The sequence below is a fragment of the Narcine bancroftii genome, chromosome 6 (assembly GCF_036971445.1).
Source record: "Narcine bancroftii isolate sNarBan1 chromosome 6, sNarBan1.hap1, whole genome shotgun sequence".
Taxonomy (NCBI): Eukaryota; Metazoa; Chordata; class Chondrichthyes; order Torpediniformes; family Narcinidae; genus Narcine; species Narcine bancroftii.
The window spans coordinates 42,650,988-42,664,525 of record NC_091474.1 but is presented as its reverse complement, the minus strand read 5'-3'; the positions used below and the strand labels follow the sequence as shown (position 1 = coordinate 42,664,525).

Below are 13,538 nucleotides of genomic sequence, written 5' to 3'. Positions count from 1 at the left end.
TTTCAGAATCGGTTCAAGTGAATGGTCCAAATGTGTGTCTCAATTCAGCTCAAGTCATGATGTGTACAGGACTAAAAATGTTAGTATCTAGTTCTGTGCTTGGACAATAAAATATTTCATGGGAGTGGTGGTAAGATGACCATGAATAATGAAACAGGCAATAAAGAGGCAGGGTGCTTTGCTATAGAGAGGGACTCAGGTGACCATCTCTTTGGCCCTGACTGATTTGGGCACATTCTGCATTATCAGCCAGGCAAGCATGGGGCCATTTTCACCTTCTAATGGATCTACCGTACAGCAGAGCCTTAGCTTTTGGTATCACAGCAAGGTATCAGGATCCAGAGTCACTGACTTTGGAACTTTGCAATCTTTCCAAGGACACATTTGATGATGCGCCAGAATAACTTTGTCAGCTGCCTCAGAACATCCTTCAATATCCCCTAGAGATTGCCTTGTATTCTCAGTATATAGTGAGTGGAGCATCCTACACTAAGAGGCATAAATTGTGGTTGTTTTTGTTGATCAGCTCATTAACAGCTTGGGCTACTGATCGGGCAACCTCAGGACTCTGGAATCTTATCATGTGGAAGAAGTGCTCTAGATTCTGTGTTCATGTTAATCCAAACAGGTTGTGTTGTGGTTTTCAGTTAGAGTGCTGACCCAATTTTGAAATGGACTGAGTGATGCTGCCGCAAAACAACACATTTTGTGACTTGTTCATGGCAATAAATTCTTTTATTTTTATTTTTTTTATATTTTTTTTATTTTTCACACCATAAACCACATTAACCAAGATACACACATTTTCCTTTTCAAATATATAGTGTCATTTTCTCCCCCCCCACTCCTCCCATCCCACCCTCCCTACCTCCCCCCCATTCATTTAAAGTACAAAATTTAAGATATATTAAACCAGTCAAACAATGTTGTCATTCAATAAAAATAAACAAGAAATTCCACTGAGTCAATTCTTTTCATTTCCTTCTCCTTTCGTTATTTTAGGTGGTAGATGTCCCCGGTAGGTTTTCTCTATTGTGTTTCATGTATGGCTCCCATATTTGTTCAAATATTTCAATATTATTTCTTAAATTATACGTTATTTTTTCTAATGGAATACATTTATTCATTTCTATATACCATTGTTGTATTCTCAAATTATCTTCTAATTTCCAGGTTGACATAATACATTTTTTTGCTACGGCTAGAGCTATCTTAACAGATCTTTTTTGTGCACCATCCAAATCAAGTCCAAATTCTTTGTTTTTTATGTTACTTAGGAGGAAGATCTCTGGGTTTTTTGGTATATTGTTTTCTGTAATTTTATTTAATATCTGGTTTAGATCTTCCCAAAATTTTTCTACTTTCTCACATGTCCAGATTGCATAAATTGTTGTTCCCATTTCTTTTTTACAACGAAAACATCTGTCAGATACTGTTGGGTCCCATTTATTTAACTTTTGAGGTGTAATGTATAGCCTGTGTATCCAGTTATATTGTATCATACGTAACCTCGTGTTTATTGTATTTCTCATAGTTCCAGAGCATAACTTCTCCCATGTTTCCTTCTTTATCTTTATATTTAAATCTTGTTCCCATTTTTGTTTAGTTTTACCATTTGTTTCCTCATTCTCCTTTTCTTGCAGTTTAATTTACATATTTGTTATAAATGTTTTGATTATCATTGTATCTGTAATCACATATTCAAAATTACTTCCCTCTGGAAACCTCAGACTGCTTCCTAATTTGTCCTTCAAATAGGGTCTCAGTTGGTAATATGCCAACACTGTATCTTGAGTTATATTATATTTATCCTTCATTTGTTCAAAGGATAATAATCTATTTCCTGAAAAACAATTTTCTATTCTTTTGATCCCTTTTTTCTCCCATTCTCTAAAGGAAAGGTTATCTATTGTAAAAGGGATTAACTGATTTTGCATCAGTATTAGTTTTGGTAATTGGTAATTTGTTTTATTCCTTTCTACATGAATCTTCTTCCAAATATTGAGCAGATGATGTAATACTGGAGAACTCCTACGTTGTACCAATTTTTCATCCCATTTATATAATATATGTTCAGGTATCTTCTCCCCTATTTTATCTAGTTCTAATCTAGTCCAATCTGGCTTTTCCCTTGCTTGATAAAAATCTGATAGGTATCTTAATTGTGTGGCTCTATAATAATTTTTAAAGTTTGGCAGTTGTAAGCCTCCTTGTTTATACCATTCTGTTAATTTATCTAGTGCTATCCTCGGTTTCCCCCTTTTCCATAAAAATTTCCTTATTATTTTCTTTAACTCCTTGAAGAATTTCTCTGTCAAGTGTATTGGCAATGCCTGAAATAGGTATTATATCCTTGGGAAAAAGTTCATTTTAATACAGTTTATCCTAACTATTAGTGTTAGTGGTAAGTCTTTCCAATGCTCTAAGTCGTCCTGTAATTTTTTCATTACTGGCTAATAATTGAGTTTATATAGATGGCCGAGGTTTTTATTTATTTGTATACCAAGGTATCTTATTGCTTGCATTTGCCTTCTGAATGGTGATTCCTTCTTAAATTTTGAAAAATCCGCATTATTCATTGGCATTGCTTCACTTTTATTTGCGTTAATCTTGTAACCCAACACTTCTCCATATTCTTTCAATTTCTTATATAATTCTTTTATTGATAATTCTGGTTCTGTTAAGTATACTATAACATCATTTGCAAATAAACTAATTTTATATTCCTTGTCTTTTATTTTTATCCCTTTTATTTTATTTTCTGTTCTTATCAATTCTGCTAGTGGTTCTATAGCTAACGCGAACAATAAGGGTGATAGTGGGCATCCCTGCCTTGTTGATCTGCTTAAATTAAATTGCTTTGATATATATCCATTTACTGTCACTTTCGCCAATGGCCCCTTATATAATGCTTTAATCCAATGAATATACTTCTCTGGTAAACTGAATTTTTGCAATACTTTGAATAAATAATTCCATTCTACTCTGTCAAAGGCCTTCTCTGCGTCTAAAGCAACTGCTACTGTTGGCGCTTTACTCCTTTCTACTGCATGAATTAAGTTAATAAATTTACAAATATTGTCTGTTGTCCGCCTTTTTTTAATAAATCCAGTTTGGTCTAGATTTACCATTTTAGGTACATAATCTGCTAATCTGTTTGCTAATAGTTTAGCTATTATCTTATAATCTGTGTTAAGTAATGATATTGGTCTATATGACGCTGGTGCGAGTGGATCTTTCCCTTGCTTTGGTATTACTGTAATTATTGCTGTTTTACATGAATCTGGTAAGCTTTGTGTTTTGTCAATCTGGTTGATTACTTCCACGAGGGGAGGAATTAATAAATCTTTAAATGTTTTATAGAATTCTATTTGGAATCCATCCTCTCCTGATGTTTTATTATTTGGTAGTTTTTTTTATTATCTCTTGTATTTCTACTATTTCAAATAGTTCTGTTAATTTATTTTGTTCCTCTATTTGTAATTTTGATAGTTCAATTTTAGTTAGAAATTCATCTATTTTGTCTTTTTTTCCTTCGTTTTCAGTTTGGTATAATTGTTCATAGAATTCTCTAAAGTTTTCATTAATCTCCGTTGGATTATATGTGATTTGTTTGTCTTTTTTCCTTGATGCCAATACCATTTTCTTAGCTTGTTCTGTCTTAAGCTGCCATGCTAGAATTTTGTGCATTTTTTCCCCTAGTTCATAATATTTCTGTTTTGTCTTCATTATGTTCTTATCCACCTTATATGTTTGTAGTGTTTCATATTTTATTTTTTATCTGCAAATTCTCTTCTTTTAGTTGTGTCTTCCTTCATTGCTAATTCTTTTTCTATATTTACTATTTCCCTTTCCAACTGCTCTGTTTCCTGATTGTAGTCCTTCTTCATCTTGGTTACATAACTTATTATTTGTCCTCTGATGAACGCTTTCATTGCGTCCCATAGTATAAACTTATCTTTCACTGATTCCGTATTTATTTCAAAGTACATTTTAATTTGTCTTTCAATTAATTCTCTAAATTCCTGCCTTTTAAGTAGCATGGAGTTTAATCTCCATCTATACATTCTTGGAGGGATGTCCTCTAACTCTATTGTCAATATCAAGGGTGAATGATCCGATAATATTCTAGCTTTATATTCTGTTTTTCTTACTCTGTCTTGCATACGAGCTGATAACAGAAATAGGTCTATTCTTGAGTATGTTTTATGTCTACCCCAATAATATGAATATTCCTTTTCCTTTGGGTGTTGTTTCCTCCATATATCCAAAAGTTGCATTTCTTGCATCGATTTAATTATAAATTGGGTTACTTTGTTCTTTCTGTTAATTTTTTTCCCAGTTTTATCCATATTTGAATCCAAATTAAGGTTGAAATCCCCTCCTATTAATATGTTCCCTTGCGTATTTGCTACCTTCAAAAAAATATCTTGCATAAACTTTTGATCTTCTTCGTTAGGTGAATATACATTGAGTAGATTCCAAAACTCTGAATATATCTGACATTTTATCATTACATATCTCCCTGCTGGATCTATTATTTCCTCTTCCATTTTAATTGGTACATTTTTACTGATTAATATAGCTACTCCTCTAGCTTTTGAATTATATGACGCTGCTGTTACATGTCCTACCCAATCTCTCTTTAATTTATTATGCTCCATTTCAGTTAAATGTGTTTCTTGCACGAATGCTATATCAATTTTTTCTTTTTTCAGTAAATTTAACAGTTTCTTCCTTTTGATTTGGTTATGTATTCCGTTAATATTTAAAGTCATATAGTTCAACGTAGCCATTTCATACTTTGTTTATCTTCCCTTTCCGTTTCTCCATCATTACCTTTCCTTCTTATCCATTTCTGCTTTCTTGTTTTGAACACTTTATAAGACAACATTTCCTTATTCTCCTATTTAAAACTTCTTTAACCCCATTCTCCCCTCCCCCTTCTGAGTTGCCCTTTATCCCTTGTTGGGCAACCACATCTCCCCTCTCCATTTGGATTTGCGAATTCACTCGCAAGCGTCAACTGATTTTGCAGTGACCGTAACTCCTCCCCACCCAGCCCCCCCCCCAGAAAAGATTTCAATTTTCATATATAACAAAGGTCACTCTTTTAATTCCCTCCTTATTTCCTCTATTCCCTTTCATTCCCTTATTAATTCTTATCTATATATATTTTCCTCTAAATACGGATACACTCAGGTATACACATATATACATACACATCTATATATCTATCTATATATATAGATAGATATATATATATATATATATATATCTATATATATACCCATAAACACACATACATATAGTTCGTGGTCATTTTTACTCTCATTACATGTCTTCATCTCTCTGCTTGTTTTGTAGTTGTTCTGCAAATTTTCGTGCTTCCTCTGGATCTGAGAATAGTCTGTTTTGTTGCCCTGGAATAACTATTTTAAATACCGCTGGGTACTTTAACATAAGTATATATCCTTTTTTCCATAGGATTGTTTTTGCTGTATTGATCTCCTTCCTCTTCTTCAGGAGTTCAAAACTTATGTCTGGATAGAAAAAAATTTTTTGACCTTTGTATTCCAGTGGCTTTTTGTCTTCTCTTATTTTCTTCATTGCTTTCTCCAATATATTTTCTCTTGTTGTATATCTTAAGAATGTTATTAAAATGGATCTTGGTTTTTGCTGCGGTTGTGGTTTCGGGGCTAGTGTTCTATGTGCCCTCTCTATTTCCATTTCTTCCTGTAATTCTGGTCTTCCCAGGACCCTGGGGATCCAATCTTTTTCTTGCCTTCTTCATCTTCCTTAAGGCCCACTATCTTTATATTATTTCTTCTATTATAGTTTTCAATTATATCTATCTTCTGAGCTAACAGCTCTTGTGCCTCTTTAACTTTTTTATTAGATTCTTCTAATTTCTCTTTTAAGTCCTCTACTTCCATTTCTACGATTATTTCTCATTCTTCCACATTATCCACTCTTTTTCCTATCTCTGATATGACCATTTCTATTTTATTCATTTTTTCTTCTGCACTCTTAATTCTTCTTTTTATCTCATTAAATTCTTGTAATTGCCATTCTTTCACTGATTCCATATATTCTTTAAAAAAAGCTATATCCATTGTCCTGCTTTTCCCTTCTTCTTCCATTTCTCTATGTTCTTCTTCTTCTTCTTCTTCCTCTGGGTTGGCCATCTGTTGTTTCCTTGTTTTCTTTTTGCTCTCTTCTTTCTTGTTCTCGTTATTTTCTATGTTCTCTTCCTGTTGCTGTGTTGCACCTGTCACTCTCAGCTGTGGAGATCGACTCCTCAGCTGTTCCCCCCTCCCGTCAGTGTGTTTTTTTTTCATGCGCATCACGCATGCGTGACTCCTCGGGCATGCGTGGTTGCGCACTTTTACTCGGCTCCGCGAGCCATTTTTGTAGTCACGAGCTCGGGACTTCCACCGACCTTAGGGAGCGGGCTTCTCTCTCTGCAGCGGGCCTCCTCGGACAGGTAAGGCCTTCACCTTCTTCTTCCGACGATCTTTCATCTTCTCTTCTTCCCGTTGCTTTCGACTTTTCTCTCTTCGCTGCCATTTTCTTCTCACCTTTACTTTTACTTTGTTTTAATTTTTATTCTTGTACCTTTGTGTTTTGTGCGTTTTTTTTCAACTTTTCCGGAGAGGGCTGGAATTCCCTGACCGGCCACTACTCCATCACGTGACTCCTCACAATAAATTCTGATTCACATTGAGAATGAAGCAGTTAAAGTGCTCTAACAGTCATAAACAGATTCTCTGACCTACCTATTAGACTCCAGGGAGTTGTAAGCAGCTCAAGGCAGTAGGGGTCCAGTTAACAATAATTTCATTGCTCTGCTCCAGCAGGTAAATGGTAAATCATCTTATATTATCATGTTACATCTAACTTCCTCATCATGTCCCTGAAGGCTACTCACCTAATGTTGAACAGAATCAAAGAGTGATTTGGCAATGTGGTAAACGATGTCTTGTGAATTTACTGCAAAGGTCTAAAGCATGGGCTTATTTTCAGACAAATCTAATTAAAGTTGACAGGGGTGGTCAATTATATAGCTTGCCTTCTGAAAGATCATTGATTGAAAATTATAAACAGCATCATTTTATTTGCACCAATCATCCATGACAGTGAATGGTTTGTGAACTTTGCAATCCTCCCAAAGATTCAAAGAATGGGTGCCTTCTTTCTGCTGTCTGCTTTTATCCTCAGTAGTCTGATTAAGGTAAGTGTTAAATATTCCTTGGTGCTGTCACACAGAGAAATTGTGTCCACTGTACCTCCGGTTAGATGAAAATCATGTCAAACTTCAAAGAGCAGCTATTTTGTGCCTGGGATGAAATGATCAAAGGGTCCAGTTATGCCGAATTCGCATCTATTTACAACTGGTGGAAGGTATACAGCTTTATTTGAACATTTAATTGCTAGCACTTGCTCGCTACCTATCAAGGTGACCAGTCTCAGTCAGGCATGTGGTACCCAGAATTCTCTCAATTCTAGACTCAAGCCCGAAACGTTAGTTATTTATCTATAGCTCCCACTGGCACTACGTAACCTGCTGAGTTCTGCCAGCATTTTAATATTTTTTTACGAGAATCACAGCAGCTGCAGAATTTTGTGTTTCACTCCCTGTGGCCTGCTGGGGTTTCCTCCAGATACTCCAGTTTCTTCCCACCCTCCAAAAATGTACGAGGTTGGTAGGTTCATTAGGTTTCAATGGCCAGAGCAGACTTCAAAATAAAAATATTTTGTTGCTCGCTTCAGCAACACATATACTAAAATTGGAACAATACAGAGAGGATTAGCACAAGGATGTCATGTAAATTCGTGAAGCGTTCCATATTTCTAAAAAATATATATTTTAAATGCTGTCCATCTCCCCTCTGCCCTGTCCAAGCTGCTCCCGCTCTACCACAATAATGGGAAACAAGGAACATCCAAACAGGTACCACTGAGGGAGGTATCAACTGGCCAGATGTAACAAGAAGCAAGCTAAGGTGTTTGTCTGCAGAACAGCAGAACTCCAGAATCTTCAGGTTCAGATTTTCCTGAGTTCCATCCAGTCTCAGCAACACATGAGCTTTGCGATGCTCTGTCATCACAGAACAACACCACTTATCCTTATTACACGTTAATCGTGCTCGTAGTGCCAATTCTTGGAAGGGTCAAAAGGAAGGAAACCTAGTGGGCAGATTTAAATTTGCAATGTGAGCAGAAAAGTGTTTATGCCCAAGTTACCTGAAAGCAAATGCTGTTTCTTGATGCAATTGTATATAAAGTACAATCCTGACATCAAGTGGCATGGGTCAGAAATTGCAAAACTACTCCTTTAATTTTTTTAATCTTTTCTGGGACAGTTCTAGGTGTGCACTTTCGTTTTCTCAAGTCATTTTTCTTCACAACTAAAAAAAAGGTAAAATCAAAATATTGGTCTTGTCAACTAGAATGCATTCTGGCTTCTGCAGTGTCTACTGGATATGAAGCCAGCAGACACCAGATGCTTCTTCTCCAAAGATTCCTGGCACCAGGGCAGGCGGGCAGGATGGACAGACGTCTCAACAGCCCGATTCATGTATCAACATTATAGGCATCATTTTTTTTAATATCTATGTTTGCCACTAATCTACAAATGACTAGACTCACCCCATGCAATCCCCTACTGTCAATATTTCTCAAGCCAGTCAGATCCTCAGTGGAAAGTCCTACCAGGAAAGGACCCTTGCATAAATGCTGCTATGTGTGGAGGAGTTAATGTCTCACCTGTGAAACTCTGACCTGGTTAGCATAGTGGTTAGTGCAATGCTGTTACAGCACCAGCAACTGGGCCAGGGTTCAAATCCCACGCTGTCTGCAAGGGGGTTGTACATTCTCCCTGTGTCTGCATGAGTTTCCTCCATTGCTCCGGATTCCTCCCACCACTCAAAAGGTACTGGTCAATTGGGTGTAATTGGGCAGCACAGACTCGTGGGCCAAAAGGGCCCGTTACCATCCTCTATGTCTAAATTTAATTTTTTTTAATTTAAAATTTAAATTTAACACTTCCTTTTGTCTAGACAGCTGTTCAAAAAAAGCATTATTTCAGAGATATGAATTTAGAAACAGTCTTGAAATTATTTGTCTTAAATTTCTCCCCCAGGTTCTGCTATTTGCCAATACAGAGGGAGCAGTTTGCAGCAGCCAATTAACCTCCAACTTGCATGTCTTTATGATGTGGGAGGAAAGCAGAGTACCCACACCATCACAGGAAAAAAATGGGCAAACTCCTCAGGGGTAGCACCCATCCTCAGGACTGAACCTGGGCCTCTGGTGCTGAGTGACTGCAGCTCTCCAGCTGCACCACTGTACTGCTCATCCATTTTTTTCTTTTTTAGTTTTAGAGTAACAGCCCCTTCCACCATATTGCCCAAATATATCAATCATATATCAATCAACCTACAAACTCTGTATGGTTTTGGAACACCTGGACAGCAAAAACGCATAAAGTTCAGCATTCAACACCATCATCCTTTCAAAAATGACCTGCGAACTCCAAGACTTGGGCTTCAATATCCCACTATGTAACTGGATCCTGGATTTCACACCTTCAGACCTCAATCAGTGTGGATTAGCCAGAGCATCACCTCCATAATCGTGTATTTAGCACCCTGTTCTACTTGCTTTACACCTATGTCTGTGTGGCTTGGAATGACAACATCATTCACAAATTTGCAGATGATACCATGGTAGTGGGCTGTATAAAAGGGTATATAGGAAAGAGACTGGAAACTTGGCTGAAGAGTGCACAAACAACAACCTTGCATCCAATGTCACCAAAACCAAGGAGCTGATTGTGGTCTTTAGGAGGGGAAAACCAGAGGCGTATGATCCAGTGATCATTGGACTATCAGTGGTGGAAAGGGTGAGCAAATTTAAATTCTGGGAGTCGCTATCTTGGAGGACTTTTCCTGCGCCCAAATACTAATGTCATCACAAAGAAAGCACATCAGCGCCTCTACTTCCTCAGGAGTTTTTGGAGGTTTGGTATGACATCCACAACCTTTGCAAACTTCTACAGATGTGTAGTGGAAAGTGTGCTGACTGGCTGCATCAGAGCCTGGCATGGGAGCACCAATACCTAAGTGAAAAGGCCAATACATCACAGGCAAAACTCTCTCCACCATCGAGAACATCTGTATGGAAAGCTGCCGATGGAGAGCAGCAGCAATCATCAAGGATCCACACCACCCAGGACACGTTCTGTTCTTACTGCTACCATCAGAAAAGAGGTTATAGGTGCTACAAGGCTTGTACCACCAGGTTCAGGAACAGCTGCTACCCTCAGACTCCAAATCAACAAACTCAATCAGTGACTCATTTCCTTGGCACATTATTTATTATTAAATATTTATTTTTACTATATTGTACAGTTTGTTTACATTTCTTTATTTACATTTCTCTTTTTTGTATTTTTTTTAGAAGTACCATGTACAGTTACTGATAGGTAAAAAATTTTCCTGCCCCACAGGGAAAAGAATCTCAGGGTTGTATTTGATGTCATGTATGTACTCTGACAATAAATCTGAACTTTGAAACCGAAACATAAGGGGAAACCCACATGGTCACGGAGAGAATCTGAAAAGACAGCACCGGATTCAAAGCTGGTTTGCTGGGCTGTAAAGCATTGAGTTAACCGTTACACTAATTGTCTGTCCATTAGTATGCTCCCTGCAGGAAAGGAACCGGCATTTCTGCACTCAGAACTCAAAGGCAGACTGGAGGCTCTGCTACTGGTTCAGTAATAACAAGAGTGCCAATTTGAAAATAGTAAGATGTATTTACAATGTTGAAAGGGTGATCCCTTTCAAGGGTAATCAGAGACAATCTAAGCAAATCAATATGCATTTCAAAATGGCACCTTACAGCGGCAACTCTTTGTGAGCCACTCTGACAGGAATTATCAAATATTCCAGTTCAGAACTCCTAAAAATCAAACAAAAATCAAGACACATAAAATCACTTTCCCAATAGCATGGAGGCCCCAAGATCACTTGGAATTGGCAGAATCGGTAGAATAGGTAGGTAATCTCCGTCAGGCCGAGGGACATTTAAACAACTCATTCAAGTACAACAACAACTTGAGGTTTACAAGAACAACTCCACAGTTTACAACAACAACTCCGGAGTTTTAAACAGCTCGAGCAGGTACAAAACAACGCCAACGGGTACTACTACAACAACTCCAGCAGCGGACACACGAGCCAGGTAAAGAAGACCCGACCGCGTGGATGCAGATGGGGGGCTACAGGTCAAGCTGAGATGCCAGGACCAAAGGCTTCCACTCCCTACCACCCTCCTGGCCAATTTATTGTTCTTGGAGAATAAACTTGATGAACTTCAAGCCAGACTTCAACATCAGGGAGACATCAGGGAGTGCTGCGTGATGTGCTTTACAGAAACATGGCTAAATACAGACATTCCAGTCATGGCGTTGCCCAAAGGCGACTCCCTCCATCGCGCTGATCAAACACCGATATCTGGAAAAACCAGGGGAAGTGGTGTTTGTGTCATCATCAATTCATTATGGTGCACAGACGTGACTGTCATGACCCAATCCTGCTCCCCAGACCTACAACATCTGGCGATCAAGTATCACCCATTTTACCTGCTGAGGGAGTTCACCGCCATCATCCTGGTCGCAGTGTAAATTCTTCCCCAGGCTAACGTCAGGCTGGCACTGGAGGGACTGAGCACTGTGATGAACAGCCATGAGACGGCACTTGTGGATGCCTTCCTGATCATTGCGGGAGACGTCAATCAGGCCAACCTGAAGAAGTCTCTGACAAACGACAACCAACACGTCACATGCGAGACCAAGGGAACCAACATGCTTGACCATGAAAACTGCATACCGAACCATACCACGACCGCACTTCAGCAAGTCTGATTACTTGGCTGTACTACTCCTGGTATACAAGCAGAGACTGAAGACCACAGCACCAGTGGTGATGACGGTGAAGGTGTGGCCGAGGGAGACAGAGGAGCATCTGCAGGAATGCATTGAATCGGTGGACTGGAACATATTCAGGAACTCATCCATACACTTGAATGAATATGCAACAGGTGTCACCGACTTCATCAAGGCTTGCGTAGATTAATGTGTTCCGCTGTGCAAATACCGTGGGTTCCCAACCAGAAGCTCTGGATGAATCAGAGAATCTGCAACCTGCTGAAGGCGAGAACAAGGGTGTTTAAGGCCGGGATCTAGATCTTTACAAGAAGAACAGGTACGACCTGCAGAAGGTCATCTCGAAAGCAAAGTGGCAATTCTGGAGGAAGCTAGAAACATGCCAGCTGTGACAGGGAGTACAGGCTATTACAGCCTACAAAGCAAAGGGGAACACTATATATGGCTGCAATACTTCACTACCTGATGAGCTGAACACCTTCTATGCCCACTTTGAGAAGACGAAACAAACATTGCCTATTAGAAATCCTAAAAAGGCTGAGGACTCTGTGATATCTGTCTCTGAGGGCAACATGAGAGCATTATTCAGAGGGTGAATCCTGAGGGAAAAGAATAGACTGTTTTTGGACCCAAAGAAAGCCCAAGAATTTGCTGAACATTTGCAGGACAGAAGCAGAGAGGAGGAGGAGTGACAAGAAGGATGAAAATATACAAAAATATGTAAAAATATAAAGTAAAGATAATGTATATATAAAGATTTAAAGATGGATAAGAGAAGGGGAAGAAGGGGGAAAAAAGAGAGCTTTGCTATATGTATAGGAAAATAGTGTTCTCTGGGGGTGGCTGGGAGTGGGAGAATAATGGTCACTGCGAAATCGGTTGACACTTGCAAGTAAGTTTGCAAACCGAATGGAAAGGAAAGGGGAGTTGTGGTTGCCGTCAAGGGACAAGAGGCAATCCAAGGAGGGGACGTTCATTTGGGGTTAAAGGGTTATTGCTTGTGGGGATTGTTATGGTATTTCATGTCTCAAGTGCGTTGTCATATATTGAGATTAAAAAGGAAAACTTAAAAAAATGTAATGGAAAATAAGGGGATGGAGGTGATGAAGAGGCAGAAAAGAAGTGAAAATAAAGATATAAGATGGCCACGTTGGACTATATGACTATAAATCTTTCTTTCTTTGGCTTGGCTTCGCGGATAAAGATTTATGGAGGGGTAATGTCCACGTCAGCTGCAGGCTCGTTTGTGGCTGACAAGTCCGATGCGGGACAGGCAGACACGGTTGCAGCGGTTGCAAGGGAAAATTGGTTGGTTGGGGTTGGGTGTTGGGTTTTTCCTCCTTTGTCTTTTGTCAGTGAGGTGGGCTCTGCGGTCTTCTTCAAAGGAGGTTGCTCCCCGCCGAACTGTGAGGCGCCAAGATGCATGGTTTGAGGCAAGATCAGCCCTCTGGCGGTCAATGTGGCAGGCACCAAGAGATTTCTTTAGGCAGTCCTTGTACCTCTTCTTTGGTGCACCTCTGTCTCGGTGGCCAGTGGAGAGCTTGCCATATAACACGATCTTGGGATGGCGATGATCCTCCATTCT

General features: G+C 38.9%; 1 pseudogene; it reads left to right on the top strand.

The window, feature by feature from the left end:
* The first annotated feature begins 7,759 nt into the window (after positions 1–7,759).
* On the top strand, positions 7,760–7,856 carry LOC138737831 (U6 spliceosomal RNA; annotated as a pseudogene).
* Positions 7,857–13,538: the final 5,682 nt, after the last annotated feature.